This window comes from Anomaloglossus baeobatrachus, chromosome 6 (genome assembly GCF_048569485.1).
Source record: "Anomaloglossus baeobatrachus isolate aAnoBae1 chromosome 6, aAnoBae1.hap1, whole genome shotgun sequence".
NCBI classification, from domain to species: Eukaryota; Metazoa; Chordata; class Amphibia; order Anura; family Aromobatidae; genus Anomaloglossus; species Anomaloglossus baeobatrachus.
Window position 1 is genome coordinate 92,546,138 of NC_134358.1, and position 20,529 is coordinate 92,566,666.

Here is a 20,529-nt window from a genome sequence, read left to right on the forward strand (position 1 = left end):
TACCCTAGCCCAGTCCCCAGTGGGAAGGGCAACCTGGTTCTGTGTTTGAGTTCTGTAAGTGTTGAAACCGGTACCAACCTCCTCTGGATCCTGGTTAAGCACTACACCTTAAATGAGGTGCAGTATTCTGTGGCGACTGAAGCCTCAGGGGTGCCACACAAGCACTAAAGTCGTAAAGTGCTCTTTACTCGAATCGAGTAGGTCTGATGCTCGGACCGGCTTGATTTGACTAACTCGTATAATGGAAGTCTATGAGGAATTTGAACAGTTTTATGGCAAATACCACTAGAGGGTTGGGGAGGCAGGAAAAATGCATGGCAAAGATGCCTGGATGCATCTCTGGCTCCCAGGTTGCTGCTAGGAAGTAAAAAACGTAATAAAGAAAGAAACGTGGGATGCTGTCTTTTTTAAAAATTATATAAATAATTTAAAAAAATTGCATGTGGTCCTATTTTTGATAACCAGCTAAGGTAAAATAGACAGATGGGGGCTGGTATTATCAGGCTGGGAAGGCCCATGGTTATTTGGCCCTTCCCAGCCTAAAAATACCAGCCTGCAGCCACCCCAGAATTGGTCAGTCCATTAAGTGAGCCGATTCTGACACTTCGCCCCGGATCTTCCTGATTGCCCTGGCGCAGTGTCAATGGGGTTGATGTCAGCTGTGAATTGACAGCTGGCATCAAGCACAGGGGTTAGTAATGGAGAGGCATCTCTCTGACAACCCCATTACTAACCCAGTAAGTGTAAAGTAAAAGGAAAACACACTAGGACGCACAGATGAAAAGAAAAAACTAAATCTGTGCATGCACCAATGCCGCTCATAGTTTTCACCACATTGTCTTCAATAGAATGGCGCCAGAGATCGCGGTACACGCAGGTGTCAACTCTGGCGCCATTTTAATGAAGACAATATTCCAGACGCGCCTCCAACAGCGGAATTGGTGGTGCAGAGCAAAATTTAAATAAAGAAAAGGGGCCAGCCAGGAAGACTTAGGAGGAAGAATTTACACAGTGGACCCGACCCACAATGGCCCGCACTGCTGCACACATCATTCCCAAAACGCACCAATTTCTGGACCTCTATAATATATAATATAAATTATCTATCACTGTACAGGAGGAGGTGAGCTGTGACATCTATTGTGGAAGGCGTATACTGTATATAGAGGGATTATCTATCATTGTACAGGAGGAGGTGAGCTGTGACATCACCTATTGTGGACACACACGTATACATACATGCACACACACATGTATACATACATGCACACATACACACACACACACATACTCACACATGCACACACATGTATACATACAAGCACACATACACACACCTACACACACATACAGTGCCTACAAGTAGTCTTCAACCCCCTGCAGATTTAGCAGGTTAAGATGCAAATAAGTTAGAGCCTGCAAACTTCAAACACGAGCAGGATTTATTAACAGATGCATAAATCTTACAAACCAACAAGTTATGTTGCTCAGTTAAATTTTAATAAATTTTCAACATAAAAGTGTGGGTCAATTATTATTCAACCCCTAGGTTTAATATTTTGTGGAATAACCCTTGTTTGCAATTACAGCTAATAATCGTCTTTTATAAGACCTGATCAGGCTGGCACAGGTCTCTGGAGTTATCTTGGCCCACTCCTCCATGCAGATCTTCTCCAAGTTATCTAGGTTCTTTGGGTGTCTCATGTGGACTTTAATCTTGAGCTCCTTCCACAAGTTTTCAATTGGGTTAAAGTCAGGAGACTGACTAGGCCACTGCAACACCTTGATTTTTTCCCTCTTGAACCAGGCCTTGGTTTTCTTGGCTGTGTGCTTTGGGTCATTGTCTTGTTGGAAGATGAAATGACGACCCATCTTAAGATCCTTGATGGAGGAGCGGAGGTTCTTGGCCAAAATCTCCAGGTAGGCCGTGCTATCCATCTTCCCATGGATGCGGACCAGATGGCCAGGCCCCTTGGCTGAGAAACAGCCCCACAGCATGATGCTGCCACCACCATGCTTGACTGTAGGGATGGTATTCTTGGGGTCGTATGCAGTGCCATCCAGTCTCCAAATGTCACGTGTGTGGTTGGCACCAAAGATCTCGATCTTGGTCTCATCAGACCAGAGAACCTTGAACCAGTCTGTCTCAGAGTCCTCCAAGTGATCATGAGCAAACTGTAGACGAGCCTTGACATGACGCTTTGAAAGTAAAGGTACCTTACGGGCTCGTCTGGAACGGAGACCATTGCGGTGGAGTACGTTACTTATGGTATTGACTGAAACCAATGTCCCCACTGCCATGAGATCTTCCCGGAGCTCCTTCCTTGTTGTCCTTGGGTTAGCCTTGACTCTTCGGACAAGCCTGGCCTCGGCACGGGAGGAAACTTTCAAAGGCTGTCCAGGCCGTGGAAGGCTAACAGTAGTTCCATAAGCCTTCCACTTCCGGATGATGCTCCCAACAGTGGAGACAGGTAGGCCCAACTCCTTGGAAAGGGTTTTGTAAGCCTTGCCAGCCTTGTGACCCTCCACGATCTTGTCTCTGATGGCCTTGGGATGCTCCTTTGTCTTTCCCATGTTGACCAAGTATGAGTGCTGTTCACAAGTTTGGGGAGGGTCTTAATTAGTCAGAAAAGGCTGGAAAAAGAGATAATTAATCCAAACATGTGAAGCTCATTGTTCTTTGTGCCTGAAATACTTCTTAATACTTTAGGGGAACCAAACAGAATTCTGGTGGTTTGAGGGGTTGAATAATAAATGACCCTCTGAATAAACTTTTCACAATTTAAAAAAATAAAAAATAAAAAAAAAGAAATAACATTCTTTTTTGCTGCAGTGCATTTCACACTTCCAGGCTGATCTACAGTCCAAATGTCACAATGCCAAGTTAATTCCAAATGTGTAAACCTGCTAAATCTGCAGGGGGTTGAATACTACTTGTAGGCACTGTACATATTTGCACACACAAAAACGCACTCTCACACACCAGTTTTCACTGGCATTTATGGTCGTTGATGTAATTCTTGGCTCATTGGACACTTACAGCTTAACCTCAGCTGAGTCTGACCATCTCTTACAGGAGTCTAGAATTTCCATTTTTAATAATAAAACCATATTCATTTATTTATATTTTTCTATATATTTTTTCTAGGACTTCTAATCTGTTACTTATCTCACCACTGACTTGAATGTTCTTGTATCTGGTGCCATCTAGTGGAATTTTTCAGGAATAGGTTTTGGTGAGATTTGTAAAAATCGAAATATTTTTATACAACCCAATGTTCATAATTATACATGTTTATAAGTTCGTAGTAAAGCTCAAGCTAATCCTAGCCAACTGTATACAGTTTTACAAGCAATTTCCTATATTGTTTTAACTTATTATAGGCAGAAGTGAAATAAATAATCGCAAAGAGAAACATCAAGAAAATTGGATTAACATGTGTGTAGTACTTAAAACCTGCATCTCGCTTTCCATAATTGTATGAATGATTGATCTGAATGAAAGACTTAAAGCATACCTGTACTTTAATGCAAAACCTATAAAATCATGGTCTTGCTTAGAGGTGTAATTCAAAATGGCTGATCTACATTTCAAACTATTGTTAGCTTTTAGTTTCAGTTATTTGACTTGTAGATGTGGCTGTAATATTGATGTTAAAATCAGTTAAAAGTTAATAAGTTCATGGATAGATAGATAGATACAGTGAAGGAAATAAGTATTTGATCCCTTGCTGATTTTGTAAGTTTGCCCACTGACAAAAACATGAACTGTCTATAGTTTTAAGGATAGGTTAATTTTAACTGCAAGATATAAAATATCCAAAATAAAATTCAGAAAATAATACTTGGTGGCAAAACCCTTGTTGGCAAGCACAGCAGTCAGACGTTTTTTGTAGTTGATGATGAGGTTTGCATACGTCAGGAGGAATTTTGGTCCACTCCTCTTTGCAGATCATCTCTAAATAATGAAGATTTTGAGGCTGTTGCTTGGAAACTCAGAGCTTCAGCTCCCTCCATAAGTTTTCTATGGGATTAAGGTCTGGAGACTGGCTAGGCCACTCCATGACCTTAATGTGCTTCTTTTTGAGCCACACCTTTGTTGTCTTGGCTGTATGTTTTGGGTCATTGTCGTGCTGGAAGACCCAGTCACAACTCATTTTTAATGTCCTGGCAGTGCATGGTGCATGGCTCCATCCATTGTCCCATTGATGTGGTGAAGTAGTCCTGTGCCCTTAGCAGAGAAAGGGTATGTGCGCACGTTGCGTACTAGCCCAGCACCGAAAAGGTGCGCTTCAAAGCGCAGCTGAAAAGCTCCGTTCTGAAGCGCATGGTGTCGGCGAGAACGTGCGCTCTGCCTGCAGCTCCTGCCATAGACAGAGCAGGAGCTGCCGGCAAAGCGCACGGAAGAAGTGACATGTCACTTCTTTTTGCGCAGTGCTTCGGCAGTAGCCGAAGCGCTGCGCTCTGAGACGCCACGTGCGCACGGCCCCTGCACAATCTCCATAGACTGTGCAGGGGACGCAGGACGCATGCAGTTATGCTGCGCTGCAAAGCGCAGCGTAACTGCATGAATTTACGCAACGTGCGCACATAGCCAAACACCCCAAAACATAATGTTTCCACCTTGACAGTGGGAACGGTGTTCTTTGGGTCATAGGCAGCATTTCTCTTCATCCAAACACAGCGAGTTGAATTAAGGCCAAAGAGCTCAATTTTTATCTCATCTGACCATCCTACTAATCACTCTCAGAATCATCCAGGTGTTCATAGGCAAACTTCAGATGGGCCTGCACATGTGCCCTCTTGAGCAGTGGGACTTTGTGGGCACTGCAGGATTTTAAGCCATTACAGCATAATGTGTTACCAATGGTTTTCCTGGTGACAATGGTCCCAGCTGCCTTGAGTTCATTAACAAGTTCCCCCTGTTTAGTTTTAGGCTGATCTCTCAGCTTCCTCATGATCCTGGACACCCCACGAGGTGAGATTTTGCATGGTGCCCCAGATCGAAGTCGATTGACACTCATTTTGTATTTCTTCCATTTTCTTACTATTGCACAAACAGTTGTCTCCTTCTCACCCAGCATCTTACTTATGGTTTTGTAGCCCATTCCAGCCTTGTGTACAGGGGCAGACTGTCCCACCAGGAGGTCAGGAGAACCACCAGTGTGCCCCTGCTATTGATGGCTACGCCCCCTAGCCCACTCCCCCCCTACCACCCCTGGGCCCCTATGGATATGTGAGAGAGGCTCCCCGGCCGGTAATTTCACTAATCATATGGGCACATTGCCGATATGATTAGTGACAATCCCATTCCCTCTGCAGGGGCAAGCAGGGTGAGCGATCTCCCTGCTCTGCCTGCTGTCACTGTCAGTGCCGCTCTAACTTCTCTGCGCAGTGACACTGCAGGAGGAGGCAGTCTCAGAGCGATTTTGTATGATGCCCCAGATCGAAGTCGATTGACATTCATTTTGTATTTCTTCCATTTTCTTACTATTGCACAAACAGTTGTCTCCTTCTCACCCAGCATCTTACTTATGGTTTTGTAGCCTATTCCAGCCTTGTGTACAGGGGCGGACTGGCCCACCAGGAGGTCGGGAGAACCCCCAGTGGGCCCCTGCTATTGATGGCCACGCCCCCTAGGCCACGCCCCCTACTCCCCTGGGCCCCTATGGATATGTGAGAGAGGCCCCCCCGGACGGTAATTTCACTAATCATATCGGCACATTGCCAATATGATTAGTGACAATCCCATTCCTCTGCAGCGGTAAGCAGGGAGAGCGATCTCCCTGCTCTGCCTGCTATCACTGTCAGTGCCACTCTGACTTCTCTGCGCAGCGACACTGCAGGAGGAGGCAGTCTCAGAGCGATAACTGCTTCCTTCCTGTGCAGGTGACTGCAGCATTGCGCTGCGGAGGACGGACCCGGCGTCGCCCCAGACCAGGCTGCATGAGTAGCAGCACGTGAGTATAGAAGGCGGGGGCCCAGGGGGGCAAGTGGGGGCCCTGGGGGTCATGCAGGGGCCCCGGGGGGGGGGTTCGCGGGGGCCCGGTGGTGTGTGCGGGGGCTCTTTACCCCGCCAGTCACCTGCCTGGGGCCAGCCCTAGGCCAGGGGTCCCCAGACATTGCTCCAGCCACCTCCACCATCCCATCTGTCCTGCTGCTGTGAGCTTGTAGTGCAGCTGTCCCCTCACAGTATGGTGCCCTCAGGCAGCTCCCAGGCCACAGGGCATCACGGGCCTGAGTGGGCCCCGGCCCCCGTGATCTCTATGTACGTCCCTGAGTGGGCCCCGTAATCTGTATGCACGCCCGTGAGTGGGCACCGTGATCTCTATGCACACCTGAGTGGGTCCCATAATCTGTATGTACACCCCTGAGTGGGCCCCCTGATGATCTCTATGCACGCCCCTGAGTGGGCCCCATGATCCATTTGATGTCTGTAGCCACAGTATGGTATATGTTAATCTGAATACTGGCTGTGCTGTATTGTGTGCCCCCCCCTCAGCCTGTGCCCCCAGAAAATCTATAGGTCCTATCCTGTAATATAAGGTTCCCAGTCTGTAATAATATTCCCTGTATGCCCCGTCATGTAATGATGCCCCCTTCCTGGCCCTGTATGTAATAATGTCCCTGTCATGTAATAACGCCCCTTTCCTGACAGTGTATGTAATAATGTACCTGTCCTGGCCTCTGAATGTTATAATGTCCCCGTCCTAGCCCTTTATGTAATAATGTCCTCATTATGTCATAATGTCACCGTCCTATATACCCGTCTGGGGGCATATTGCTAATTCCTGCCTAACCATCCTTGTATACAGTAGCATAGATAATGAGATCTTTAGAAAAAGTATTTCTAAAGATCTTTTATCATACAGTTAGATCCAGAAATATTTGGACAGTGACATAAGTTTTGTTAATTTAGCTGTTTACAAAAACATGTTCAGAAATACAATTATATATATAATATGGGCTGAAAGTGCACACTCCCAGCTGCAATATGAGAGTTTTCACATCCAAATCGGAGAAAGGGTTTAGGAATCATAGCTCTGTAATGCATAGCCTCCTCTTTTTCAAGGGACCAAAAGTAATTGGACAAGGGACTCTAAGGGCTGCAATTAACTCTGAAGGCGTCTCCCTCGTTAATCTGCAATCAATGAAGTAGTTAAAAGGTCTGGGGTTGATTACAGGTGTGTGGTTTTGCATTTGGAAGCTGTTGCTGTGACCAGACAACATGCGGTCTAAGGAACTCTCAATTGAGGTGAAGCAGAACATCCTGAGGCTGAAAAAAAAGAAAAAATCCATCAGAGAGATAGCAGACATGCTTAGAGTAGCAAAATCAACAGTCGGGTACATTCTTAGAAAAAAGGAATTGACTGGTGAGCTTGGGAACTCAAAAAGGCCTGGGCGTCCACGGATGACAACAGTGGTGGATGATCGCCGCATACTTTCTTTGGTGAAGAAGAACCCGTTCACAACATCAACTGAAGTCCAGAACACTCTCAGTGAAGTAGGTGTATCTGTCTCTAAGTCAACAGTAAAGAGAAGACTCCATGAAAGTAAATACAAAGGGTTCACATCTAGATGCAAACCATTCATCAATTCCAAAAATAGACAGGCCAGAGTTAAATTTGCTGAAAAACACCTCATGAAGCCAGCTCAGTTCTGGAAAAGTATTCTATGGACAGATGAGACAAAGATCAACCTGTACCAGAATGATGGGAAGAAAAAAGTTTGGAGAAGAAAGGGAACGGCACATGATCCAAGGCACACCACATCCTCTGTAAAACATGGTGGAGGCAACGTGATGGCATGGGCATGCATGGCTTTCAATGGCACTGGGTCACTTGTGTTTATTGATGACATAACAGCAGACAAGAGTAGCCGGATGAATTCTGAAGTGTACCGGGATATACTTTCAGCCCAGATTCAGCCAAATGCCGCAAAGTTGATCGGATGGCGCTTCATAGTACAGATGGACAATGACCCCAAGCATACAGCCAAAGCTACCCAGGAGTTCATGAGTGCAAAAAAGTGGAACATTCTGCAATGGCCAAGTCAATCACCAGATCTTAACCCAATTGAGCATGCATTTCACTTGCTCAAATCCAGACTTAAGACGGAAAGACCCACAAACAAGCAAGACCTGAAGGCTGCGGCTGTAAAGGCCTGGCAAAGCATTAAGAAGGAGGAAACCCAGCGTTTGGTGATGTCCATGGGTTCCAGACTTAAGGCAGTGATTGCCTCCAAAGGATTCGCAACAAAATATTGAAAATAAAAATATTTTGTTTGGGTTTGGTTTATTTGTCCAATTACTTTTGACCTCCTAAAATGTGGAGTGTTTGTAAAGAAATGTGTACAATTCCTACAATTTCTATCAGATATTTTTGTTCAAACCTTCAAATTAAACGTTACAATCTGCACTTGAATTCTGTTGTAGAGGTTTCATTTCAAATCCAATGTGGTGGCATGCAGAGCCCAACTCGCGAAAATTGTGTCACTGGCCAAAGATTTCTGGACCTAACTGTATGCTAATGAGTGAAGGGACTAGTTACAAGGGCGTTGCTTCCCTTGCTAGTCGCCCCCATTAGCATGTTAGTATGCCCCTGTAGGTGACCTAACATGCTAATTAATGTGCAGCATCAGAGGATGATCTCACTCACCTCACCCACCTAATGAGCGCAGGCGCTAGTCCCAAGGGCATTGCTTCCCTTGCTAGTCGGCTCCAATAGCATGTTAGTACTATCATGCTAATGAATGTGCAGCTTCAGAGGATGATCTCATTCACCTCTCCGCTGCCATCTCCACCTGAAGCTGGATTACGTCTCAGTGCATATGAACCTGGAGTTTGGGTCATGCACACTATGAAGCTGGGTGTACATGTTCTGGCTTCACACTGAAGTAGTGCACAAGACCGAAACTCCGGGATCATGCGCACTGGGCCGAAATCCAGCTATAGGTGGAGATGGCAGCAGAGAGGTGAATGAGATAATCCTCTGAAGCTGCACATGATAGTACTAACATGCTATTGGAGCCGACTAGCAAGGGAAGCAACGCCCTTGGGACTAGTCCCTGCGCTCATTAGCATACGATATAAGATCTTTAGAAATACTTTTTCTAAAAATCTCTTTTTTTTAATGCTGCTATATACAGGGACTGACTTGCAGGGATTAGCAATATACACCCAGAACTGCTCGTGGTTCTGGGTGTGACTCGCCCACCTCAGGGCTATGGGACACCCGGTGCCGGGCCGGACTAGTCCGGTGGTAGTCAGTGGTGGCTGGGCCCGGCTCCGTGGCCCTGGTGGGTGTCAGTAGAATATGTGGCTTGATGAATAAAGTTTGTGTTCGTGACGCCACCTGTGGTCTGTGGCTATTAAGCCGCCGCTGCTGTGTGAGGCCTCCGGGGTGATGATATAGCAGCAATGGTGGTACTGCTCCCCACAGGTGGAGCAGAGCCCCGGGGACACTGTTAGTGCTCGTGAAAGTCTATGGGGTTGTGTGGCTAACACGGTGCAGGGCCGACAGGCAATGAAAGAACCAGGCACAAGCAACAGTCTCTTTACCTATTCCTCTTTTACTTTGGGAACAGTCCAGTCCTGGGAGACCGTTACAGGTGGTGATGGGGATCAGCTCGGCCTGGAAGTACTTGGGGTGATCTTTCTGGCCAGCTGAGTATGAGGCCTACTCCTGTGCTTTTCTCTGTTATGATAGGACCCTGCTTCTCTGAATCCAGCAATGGCCCTCTTTGCTGCTGGGACCGATGGTACGTCCCTTTCCCTCTGTAGCAGGCTGCGCAGGCCCTCTCTGGTGCTTCTCTGCTGGAGTCCACACCGGGCCCTGATGCTGCAGCTGTACCTTCGGGATGTTTATGGGCCAGGTGCTTGCAGCTCTCCTGCCCTTCGGATTCGGCTACCAGGGAGTATTTTAAGCCCTGGTGGCCACAGACTCCGATGTCCGAGTCTCTCTGCTGCCTCTCTGCTAACCCTGCTTCCCTGGGCCAAGCTACTCTAGCTCTAGGCCCCAGATTCCCAGGACAGCACACTCTGCGTCTGCTCACTATCACTTCTCTCTACAGACTGAACACTACTTCCTCCCTCAGGTCAGACTTAAGGAATGCTCCCTGGAATCCCAGGTTCAGAGCTCCCCCTGCTGGCCGGAGGGAGAACTGCGTTGGATGTTAAACTTGCTGGCCAATGGACCTCCCATTTACCTCCAGGCTCAGCATTAACCCTTTGGGAGGGCAATGCTGTTGTGGCGACCAGGTCCTGGGGCGCCACACTCCCCCTTAGTTAAATTCAGTACTCCCGGACTGTAGAAAACAAAACAAGACATACATGTTACAACCTTAAACAACTATAAGAGTCCAGTGTGGCTCCCTGCCGGGTGTCCATTACACTGCTCCATGTGGGACCCGCCGTGATAAAACCCCCAACGTAGGCTCTGGGCGTGCGTCAGAGCATTGATGACCCCACTCTATGCACGCCGGACGGGTTTTTCTTCAGGGGTGCTGAGCACACTGGTGCTAACTATGTACAGCTAGGTGTTGGCCACCCATAGTCCAGTGCCCCAGTTGTCTATTTTCTCAATCAAAAAAGAAAAACATTTTGTACACAACATTACAGACATTTCGCATAACTATTTACATTCTAATAAGTACTCTTTCTTTTTACTCTCTATACCTTGGAGGGGGCTGTCACCGAGTGCTGCGTTGAGACCTGCGTAGCTCTGGTGTTTGTCCCTGACTACTTGGTGTGTCTTCTACCTCAGCACTACAGGTAGGCCTAACCCTGATAGGTAAGCGTGATGATTGCCTATGTGGTCTAAGAGTCGCCAAGGGTATGACAGGTTCACCACTGACAGGGGGTTGATTCTCCTGTTCCACTGCTGGCGTGTCATCTCGTGTTGGAGCGGACGGTTCTTTAGGTGGATCTGGAACCTCTTCTGTTTCTGGCTCGACCAACTGCGGGAACGTCAACACTGGTACCACTATGGCATTGTTTATTCGGGTCCAAGTTTTGGGGAATTTTCCAAGGATTGTTTGGATCATCTCCTCCTCTTTTTTTGGACTTTGGGGACTTTCTTGTACTTCTTCTACTTCTTTTTGGATTCTGCACCGTTCGGGGCATGCTTTCAGCGGTCTCGAGAAACTGCTTGATAGGTCTTGCCTTCATCTTTGCTTATGAGGCATACCTTACTATTGTCAAAGTTGGAGGGGATAATGGTGTAGGGTTCATTCTCCCACTGATCATCTAATTTATGCGCCCTCCGCTTTTTCTTGAGGACCTGTTCTCCAGGTGCTAAGGGAGTTGCTGGAGCTGTTTGATTGTAATGCTGCTCTTGTCTCGTTCTTGCTTGAGACAGGCTCCTTTCTACGCATTCCTGGACCTTGCGGTACTGCTGTTGTCGCTCTGTATCCCAATCTTCTATCTCCTGAACCGCTTCAGGTGACACAGTCCCCATCTCAAAGTCTACAGGTAACTTGCCAGGTCTTGCTCGCATCAGGTAAGCAGGGCTGCAGTTGGTTGAATTTACCGGGATATGGTTGTACAGGTCTACCAGATCTGGTAACTTCTCTGGCCATTGGTTTCTTTCTTCCAGAGGTAGAGTCTTGAGCATATCAATAACCACATGGTTCATCTTCTCGCACAATCCATTGGTTTGGGGGTGGTACGGTGTGGTTCTGATTTTCTTACAACCGTACATGTTACAGAACTCTTGGAACACTTCTGCCTCGAATGCAGGACCTTGATCAGTCAGTACCCTTTCAGGGTAACCGTGAGGTCGACAAAAGTATGCCTGAAATGCTCTAGCTGCTGTTCTGGCTGTCTGGTCCTTCACGGGCACTACTACCAGGAAACGAGAGTAATGGTCCACAATGGTGAGGGCGTACACATAGCCTGACCGGCTTGGTGTTAACTTCACGTGGTCCAGGGCCACCAACTCCAGGGGCTGCTTCGTGACAATTGGCTGTAGGGGAGACCTCTGGCTGGCATCATCTTTCCGCCTCAGGTTACACGGACCACAGTCTCGGCACCACTTCTCGACTGTCTTTCTCATGTGCACCCAGTAGAACCGATCACGGAGTAGGGTCTCCAACTTCTTCCACCCGAAGTGTCCTGCGTTATCATGATAAGCTGCTAGGACCATTGGAGCATCCCTCTGTGGGACCACTATCTGCCAGACGAGTTCATTCGTTCGCCAGTTGACATATCTCTTGCAGAGCTTGCCTTGGTATGTGAACAGTCGTCCCCTCTCCTTCCACAGCTGCTGGGCTTCTTCTGGAGCATCTGGGCCAAGATGGGTCTCAGCTTGTGCTAGCTTTTCTTTGACCAATCGCACGGCCGGGTCACCGTTCTGTGTCTCTTCCCAATTATGGTGGAGTAATGGGTTGACCGAGACCTCGTGCTGGCTCGAGCGCTGCACTCCTACAGCATGCTCACACTGGGAAACACCTTGGTGATGGAAAGCCGGGAACTCTATCTCTTCGAGTTCATCCAGGTCTTCTCCAGACTCGGGTAAGTGAGGCATTCTGGACAGCGCATCAGCATTGTTATTCTTCTTGCCAGCCTGATACTTGATGGTAAAGTCAAAGTTAGACAGCCGGGCCATCCATCGCTGTTCCAACGCACCTAACTTGGCTGTTGCCAGATGTGTCAGCGGATTGTTGTCCGTGAAGATGGTGAACTTGGCCGATGCCAGATAGTGCTTGAAGCGTTCAGTCACTGCCCAAACAATAGCGAGGAACTCCAGCTTGAAGGAACTGTAGTTTTCTGGATTCCTTTCTGTGGGCCGAAGCTTCCTACTGGCGTAAGCTATCACCCTCTCTCTGCCTCCCTGCACCTGGGACAAAACTGCTCCCAGTCCCACGTTGCTGGCGTCTGTATACAGTACAAACGGCTGGCTGTAGTCAGGGTAGGCCAGAATTTCTTCTCCCGTGAGAGCCCCTTTCAGCCGGACAAAGGATGTTTCTATTTGGCTGCTCCATTCAAATGGAGGGCTCTGCTTCTTAGCCTGCTTTGGCTGGCCCACCAGGAGATCTTGAAGGGGTGCTGCTATCTTTGTGAAACCATCAATGAACCTTCGGTAGTAGCCCACCAGCCCAAGGAACTGCCGCACCTCCTTTACCGTGATGGGTCTTGGCCAGTCCTTGATTACGGTGACTTTCTCCGGATCAGGTGCCACACCTTCTGCGCTGACCACATGACCCAGGTACTGTACCTTTGGCTTCAAGAGGTGACATTTGGACGGCATTATCTTCAGGCCATATTTCGACAAGGACTCAAACACTTCTGCTAAGTGCCTCAGGTGGTCTTCATAAGTCTTGGAGTAGACTATGACGTCATCCAGGTACAACAGCACGGTTTCAAAGTTGTGGTGGCCCAAACAGCACTCCATCAACCTTTGGAATGTCCCTGGAGCGTTGCAGAGCCCGAATGGCATACAGTTGAACTCGCAGAGGCCCATTGGTGTCGTGAATGCAGTCTTCTCCTTGTCCGCCTCTGCCACGGGAACCTGCCAATACCCACTGGTGAGATCCAAGGTGGAGAAATAGTTAGCTGACTTTAAGGCTGTTAGTGACTCCTCTATTCTGGGTAGTGGATATGTGGCGCCCCTGACCTGGTCAGGCACCACTGAGTACTGCACCCATGCTGGGGACAGTACAATACAGGTAATCCAGAAGGCTGACCGAGGTGTGACTACACAGGCGCATAGTGATCAGGTCTCACACATGTACCTTTGGGAGGACCCCTGGGGATCCCAGGAGGGGGCAAAGCCTTCACCTCCACTTGAGGAGTGGAGGGGGCGAAGCCTCCATCTCCACTCAAGGGGTGTGGTAGAGAGCCTGGTTGCTAGGTGGCGTAGGCAGGCACAAGGGGAAAAGAGAAGGAGGAGTAAGGAGTCTGAAGCAGAGTGTGGAGGAGTGAGGAGCATGGCAGTGGAGCTAAGACAGGAGCAGCAGTGCAGGTCCCACGAGTGAGCCAGTTTAGTGTGCAGAGTCCAGGGAGAGCAGACGTGAGGAGCAGACCCCTGGGGCTGTGACAGTCTAACAGCGTCCGCGCAGTGACTACCGACGGGGGAGAACGGTCACCTAGTAGTGCTACCCGAAATCCATCTTCAGCTAAAGAGAGAGCAACGGAGTGGGAAGTAAGGAGACTGCTAGGGAGTACCAGGCCCAAACGGGCGGCAGATCCCGGTGCGGGGATAGATCCACCTTTCCTTGCTAAACCTGCCGGTGTGGGGCCCTCAAAGCCCACGCCACAACACCACAAAAGCCGCAGCCACGTAGCCACAGTTAGGGCCCATAGTTCACAGGAGGCAAGCAGCTGGAGTGATCTGGTCCAGGCGACAAGCAAACGGCAAACAAACGAGGGGAGCAGTTACTTCCCTGGGTGACCCCCATAGGGACTAAAAGTCGGGGTTACCCCAAAACGCAAAGGGCTAAGGAAGGCGAGTCGGTAGTCACCCTCATCAGTCAGCCTGAAGGACACCTGGTTCCAGCCTGGTTCATCCCAGCTACGCCCGGGTTACTCACTCTGCCACCTTCTGTGAGTAAAACCCCTGAAAGACCTTCTGCTTGTGTGGAGTTATTCTGCGCCTTGTGGTTCTACACATCTACACAGGGCCCTGGGGCTTGCCTCACTCTCAGGAGGCTATTACAACTGACTGCACCCACCATCAGCCCCAGGCGTCCCTCAATCTGCAGTGGCGGTCCCCACTGACCGCAATTCTGAGAGTGGCGTCACGACAATCCTAAATAGAAGATCTCCTACCTGTGACAAGATCCAGCTGCGTGGAGTCCCTGAAGGTAATGCACCGACACAACACTGGAGGGGCTTCACAGATAAGCATCTTTATGTGTAATGCGGTTAATTTGCCTGTAATCTACGCACATTCTCATTGTACCATCTTTTTTCTTTACGAGCACTAGTGGAGCTGCCCAGGGGCTACAACTATCTCTGATAACCCCAGCCTCCTTCATTTCCCGTAACATCTCTTTGGCACGCTGATACTGTGCTGGGGGTACAGGGCGGTATCTCTCTTTAATGGGATGATGATCACCCGTGGGGATTTGATGTTTAACCCCTTTCACCTGCCCAAAATCTAGGGGGTGTTTGCTGAAGACCCGCTCGTACTCCTGTACCACCCGGTAAACCCCATGCTTTTGGTGTGAGGGGGTGGAGTCGGTGCCCACATGTAATTTTTGGCACCAGCCTTCCAGCTGCCCCTTGGAGCCATTGTCTTCCGCCTGGTCGGACGGGATCAAGGGTTCCACTGCTTTGATGGTATTGTTGCTGACAGTGTACAGTTTTGCTACAGTGGCGTACCGGGGCAATTTGGCTTCCTCCTCCCCACAATTCAGGACACGGACGGGCACTCTCCCCTTGCGAACGTCTGCTACCCCTCTGGCTATCAGGACTCCAGGCCTACTGTCTGAATACACCGGTTCTACCAAGGCATGGTAATCCTGACCCTTGAGGCCTATTGCTGCCCGACACCATATCAACATTTCACTTCTTGGGGGTATTGCAATAGGGAGGGGGTCACTTACCCTCACACTGCCAATTTCTCCTCCGGCCAGCTCTACCTGCTGCCTCCTCATCAGGGCTCTGATCTCCCTCTGTAGGGCACGCTGCTGCTCGGAGCTGGCAGTTTCAGACGCCTGTTGCAACAAAATTATCACTTCGGCAATACAATTTTATATCACATTTGTACCAATGGTTAGCAGTGGGTCAGATTCTTTGCGATCAATATCTACAATTATCATCCCCTGACATGGCAATTCTACCCGCCCCACTTTAATGGTTACTTCTTTATACCCAATTTGAGGCAAGGGCTGACCATTACTGGACACAATTGTTAAATCATCATCTGGGCCATGGTCAATGTCTGAATCAGCCCAATATCTTTTCTACAGTTTATAAGGGATGGTTGTTACCTGGGACCCCGTATCCAGGAGGGCATTCAAAGGGATCCCATCCAGCACAATAGGAAGGACCGGTCGTCCTCCCACATACTTGCTGCGGCTGGGGGTTGAGCCGGGCTTCCTTACACCTGGGGGTTGGCTCCTGGCCCCAGGCTCGGCCCATTTAAAGGACAGTGTCGTGCAATGTGGCCCGCCTTGCTGCAGCGGCGGCAGATCGGTTGTCCCGTTGAATCATACCGGTCTGTATCTTTTCCTCGGGTCGGCGGAATCCTCCTCTGTCGCATCCATGGGACGTCATCTGGGCTGGAGGCCAACTCGATTCTTGCAGGCGATGGGGTCACTTGTAGAGACTGCACGGTCTTGGCAAGGGCAGCTACAGTCTTGGTCAGCTCCTGGACCTGCTGTCTGAGCTCTGCAGTGGGATCCTTATCCAGGGACTGCGCCTCAGCCCCTGCAGCGGCTCGTGTTGCAGGCACCACCCCGCGGTACGTGATAGCAAGAGGCCGGAGGGGTACTAGGTCATTCGGTGTAGATTCTCTCAGTACCCGGATGGCCTGGTCCTTAAACTTTGCAAAGTCCAGAGCAGGGTTCTGCAGGACCATGATACGCAGCTGGGTCCTGTGGGCATCTGACAGGAGCCCCTCTATGAACTGCTCAGTTAGGAGTTTGTCTTCTTCACGTACACTCTCTGGGTCCACCTGTTTAACTGCTTTCAGGGCCTCCTGCAAGTTTAAGGCATAGTCCCGTATGCTGTCTGTGGCCCATTGTTTGCACCCAAAGAATCTCATCTTTATTTCTGCTGCGGTGCGGGTGTCAAAAGTACTCTTTAGCTTGGCCAGTATCTGGGTTGCTGTCCCTTTATCTGTATCAGGCCAGGACTTCACTTCACGCTGGGCCGCGCCGGCTAGCTGCCCCATTAATATGCCCACCATCTGGCTCTCAGTCAGCGGATACACCCGGAACAAGCTGTGAAGGCTTTCCCTGAAGTCGCTCAAGGTATGGGACTCCCCGGAGTACTGCGGCAGCCATTCCGCTCCCGGGATGTACGGCATTGTGATCGGCATTACCGGCGCTACAGCGGGGGCTGGGGCGACGGCGACTGGGATTGCTTCGGCTGGTGCCGCGGCGTCTCGGGCTATGGCAGCCACCTGCCCTCCCTCCAAGTCGGACATCTTCCTCCCCCTTAGTGAACCTTACCAGGCTCCGTTCACTTTTCAAATTCCCTTCTGGGTCACGCGGGGTTAACAGCGCTCTGCTCTGATGGCGCGCTCCCTTCGCGCTCTTTGTCAGGCACGCCCCCCTTCTTCCTGCGCTCGGCGAGGCTAATGGCGGCTGCAGTTTGCAAACAGTAACACAGTCTTTTAAGCACAGTTTCTGCAGGCGCACAGTACCCGGTGGGAGCGGGCACGAAATCCTGTTCGTGACGCCAAAGTTGACTCGCCCACCTCAGGGCTATGGGACACCCGGTGCCGGGCCGGACTAGTCCGGTGGTAGTCAGTGGTGGCTGGGCCCGGCTCCGTGGCCCTGGTGGGTGTCAGTAGAATATGTGGCTTGATGAATAAAGTTTGTGTTTGTGACGCCACCTGTGGTCTGTGGCTATTAAGCCGCCGCTGCTGTGTGAGGCCTCCGGGGTGATGATATAGCAGCAATGGTGGTACTGCTCCCCACAGGTGGAGCGGAGCCCCGGGGACACTGTTAGTGCTCGTGAAAGTCTATGGGGTTGTGTGGCTAACACGGTGCAGGGCCGACAGGCAATGAAAGAACCAGGCACAAGCAACAGTCTCTTTACCTATTCCTCTTTTACTTTGGGAACAGTCCAGTCCTGGGAGACCGTTACAGGTGGTGATGGGGATCAGCTCGGCCTGGAAGTACTTGGGGTGATCTTTCTGGCCAGCTGAGTATGAGGCCTACTCCTGTGCTTTTCTCTGTTATGATAGGACCCTGCTTCTCTGAATCCAGCAATGGCCCTCTTTGCTGCTGGGACCGATGGTACGTCCCTTTCCCTCTGTATCAGGCTGCGCAGGCCCTCTCTGGTGCTTCTCTGCTGGAGTCCACTCCGGGCCCTGATGCTGCAGCTGTACCTTCGGGATGTTTATGGGCCAGGTGCTTGCAGCTCTCCTGCCCTTCAGATTCGGCTACCAGGGAGTATTTTAAGCCCTGGTGGTCACAGACTCCGATGTCCGAGTCTCTCCGCTGCCTCTCTGCTACTCCTGCTTCCCTGGGCCAAGTTACTCTAGCTCTAGGCCCCAGATTCCCAGGACAGCACACTCTGCGTCTGCTCACTATCACTTCTCTCTACAGACTGAACGCTACTTCCTCCCTCAGGTCAGACTTAAGGAATGCTCCCTGGAATCCCAGGTTCAGAGCTCCCCCTGCTGGCCGGAAGGAGAACTGCGTTGGATGTTAAACTTGCTGGCCAATGGACCTCCCCATTACCTCCAGGCTCAGCATTAACCCTTTGGGAGGGCAATGCTGTTGTGGCGACCAGGTCCTGGGGCGCCACAGGTGCATATTGGACCTGACAGGTTCCATTTAATGCCCTCGTCCTGTATTAATTCCCCCATCCTTTAATGATGCCGCCGTCCTGGCCCTGTATGTAATTATGTCCCTGTCCTAATCTCTGACTGTAATAATGTCCCCATCCTAGCGTACTAGCCATGTTTGTAATAATGTTTTAGTTCTGGACCCTGTATGTACTAATAGTCCTGTATGTAATAATGTCACAGTCATGGCCCTGTACATAATAGTGTTCCCTGTCCTGGGAACTATATGTAATAATGTTCCCCGTCCTAGCCGTTCATGTAATAATATCCTCATTATGTAATAATGTCCACGTCCTAGGCCCTGTATGTTATAATGTCCTTGTTCTGGGCCCTTCATATAATAATGTCACCGTCCAGGAGCTTTCCTCAAATACATTTTAACACTATAAATAAACAATTCCTCTCATCCTTCCTTGATCCCGCAATGAGCAGCTTCTTCTGTCTCCTCTGAGTGGAGTGGTGAGCGTCACATAACAGTGGCATCATGCACAGTATGCAATAGGCATGCCAACATCAGCTGCAACAACATTTTGGATATGAGCGGTTGCTGAGTATTTGGTTGCAAACATTTCTGCACCAAGTCTGCATCTCTTGGCAGGAAAAACTTCGTTTTTTCAGTGCTTTTTTGCCTTGTTTTCAGTAAATTTTTATGTGTTTTTTACATGCGTGTTTCCATTGTGTTTTTCATGCATTTGGGGTGGAAAAACACTGGCAAAAACGCTGAAAGAATTGACATGCTTCAGTTTTTCTGCTGCAAATAAACAAAAGCAACATGTGCATAAACACACCAGGGGGCGGAGTCAGGCGGTTGGCCACGCCCACCGAGGAGTCCAGAGGGCCTGAGGCAGGAAAAGAGTTAAGCCTGCTACACACGCTTCAATATATCTCACAATCCGTCGTTGGGGTCAAGTTGTAAGTGACGCACATCCGGCATCGTTTGTGAGGTATCTGCGTGTGACATCTACGTGCGATCAGGATTGAACGCAAAACCGTTGATCGCAAACACATCGTATCATTCTCTAGAATTGAGCGTTTTGTTGCACGAACCTAGTCATTTGTAACGTGTGACATCCCTCATACGATTTTGGTGTCTGATGCTATGTGCGCAGGTGTGCGCTCTGCACCGCAGCTTAAAAAAGGTCCGCTTCAGAGCGCAGCTGAAAAGCCTCACAATGTCTGTCATTCACTAATCTCTGTCAGTCGGTCACTATCTCTGTCCCTCTCTCTCTGTCCATGTCAGTCTATCCCCCTCTCTCATATACTCACCAATCCCCGATCCCCGGCGCTGCACGGCGTTCACACTGCTCCGGCGGCTTTTACTGTTTTGAAAAAGCCGGCCGCCCATTAAACAATCTCGTATTCCCTGCTTTCCCCGCCACCGGCGCCTATGATTGGTTACAGTGAGACACGCCCCCACGCTGAGTGACAGGTGTCACACTGCACCCAATCACAGCAGCCGGTGGGCGTGTCTATACTGTGTAGTGAAATAAATAATTAAATAATTAAAAAAAACGGCGTGCGGTTCCCCCCAATTTTAAAACCAGCCAGATAAAGCCATACGGCTGAAGGCTGGTATTCTCAGGATGGGGAGCTCCACGTTATGGGAGCCCCCCAGCCTAACAATATCAGCCAACAGCCGCCCAGAATTGCCGCATACATTATATGCGACAGTTCTGGGACTGTACCCGGCTCTTCCCGATTTGCCCTGGTGCGTTGGCAAATCGGGGTAATAAGGAGTTATTGGCAGCCCATAGCTGCCAATAAGTTCTAGATTAATCATGTCAGGCGTCTATGAGACACCCTCCATGATTAATCTGTAAATTACAGTAAATAAACACACACACCAGAAAAAATCCTTTATTAGAAATAAAAAACACAAACATATACCCTGGTTCACCACTTTAATCAGCCCCAAAAAGCCCTCCATGTCCGGCGTAATCCAGGATGCTCCAGCGTCGCTTCCAGCGCTGCTGCATGGAGGTGACCGGAGCTGCAGAAGACACCGCCGCTCCGGTCACCTCCACGCAGGTAATGAAGACAGCCGCGCGATCAGCTGCTGTCACTG